We start from the raw sequence: 1,735 nt of genomic DNA on the forward strand, positions 1-1,735 counted from the left end.
GTTTCACCAGCGGAGTCCCACAGGGTCAGCACTTGGACCTATTCTGCTTTTGATATAAGTAAACGATCTTCCAGAGGGAATAGACTCGTTCCTCTAAACGTTTGCTGATAGTGCTAAAATTATGAGAAAACGCAAAAAGCCGAAGTTCAACCTCCGTAAGCACAACTAGGTGAGTACATGATGGGTATGGTGCACATTACCACTAATAGGATGGGCATGGGGGTCCATTACTACTCACATGATGAGTATGGGATTCACTACCACTCACAGGATGGGTGTGGGGTCTATTACTATTCACAGGATGAGTATGTAGTCTACTTCTAGTAACTTGACAGGCAAGGGGCCCACTGTCATTAGATGGGTATGGGGTACCCTACTATTTATAGGATGAACATGGGGCCCACTACCCACTCACAGGATGAACATGGGGCCCACTACCCACTCACAGGATGAACATGGGGCCCACTACCCACTCACAGGATGAACATGGGGCCCACTACCCACTCACAGGATGAACATGGGGCCCACTACCCACTCACAGGATGAGCATGGGGCCCACTACCCACTCACAGGATGAACATGAGGCCCACTACCCACTCACAGGATGAGCATGAGGCCCACTACCCACTCACAGGATGAACATGGGGCCCCACTACCCACTCACAGGATGAACATGGGGCCCCACTACCCACTCACAGGATGAACATGGGGCCCACTACCCACTCACAGGATGAACATTGGGCCCACTACCCACTCACAGGATGAACATGGGGCCCACTACCCACTCACAGGATGAACATGGGGCCCCACTACCCACTCACAGGATGAACATGGGGCCCCACTACCCACTCACAGGATGAACATGGGGCCCCACTACCCACTCACAGGATGAACATGGGGCCCCACTACCCACTCACAGGATGAACATGGGGCCCCACTACCCACTCACAGGATGAACATGGGGCCCACTACCCACTCACAGGATGAACATGGGGCCCACTACCAGCACGTCACACGTGAGGAATGCAGGGTCCTCCCTCCAAACTTTCTCTCTTTGTATTCTACATCTGAATATTTACGTTGCAAGTAACTACAGAATTTCCGGTCGTTTAAGGAGCTGTAATTATATAAATATGTACGGTACAATTTGTGAGTGGTTGGGAGGAGCGATGATTGGCAGCTGATGACATGAGAGATGGCAGCAGATCAAACAACAGATGACAGCAGATCACACAACAGATGGCAGCAGATCACATGAGAGACATATAGCTGGCTCTTATACTGGCCGGAAGGTTCTAGGAAGCTTGGAAGGCTTTCAAGTAGGTCACAGAAGTCCACGTGTCAATGTCTTCTCGCATCAATCTATTATATAACGCCTTATTTTTTTGGAGGGGCTGTCAGCTACATTTGGCTGTCAGCCACAGGAGAAATATTCGTCACTGTTCGACTGTAGCTGAAGTCTGAGCCTTCAGCGTCAGCAGAAATTTGCCGTGAAAGTCTTGTTACAAAATGTTCTCTGTAGTGATTGGTGGGAAGCTCTTGGGGCGCCATAATTGACACACCCGGATGTTGGCGTTATTTAGATGTGAACTTTATCACTCGTTAATGGACCCAACCCACTCAGGTCACTGACTTAACCCTTCAAGTATAACGTATACGTCGTCCGTTAACACACAAGGACCCCACCGACCTGGCAGGTTGCTAACCTTCCCGAGTGTGGGAGGTGGACCTTCCA

The sequence above is a fragment of the Procambarus clarkii genome, chromosome 27, assembly GCF_040958095.1.
Source record: "Procambarus clarkii isolate CNS0578487 chromosome 27, FALCON_Pclarkii_2.0, whole genome shotgun sequence".
In the NCBI taxonomy this organism is placed as follows: Eukaryota; Metazoa; Arthropoda; class Malacostraca; order Decapoda; family Cambaridae; genus Procambarus; species Procambarus clarkii.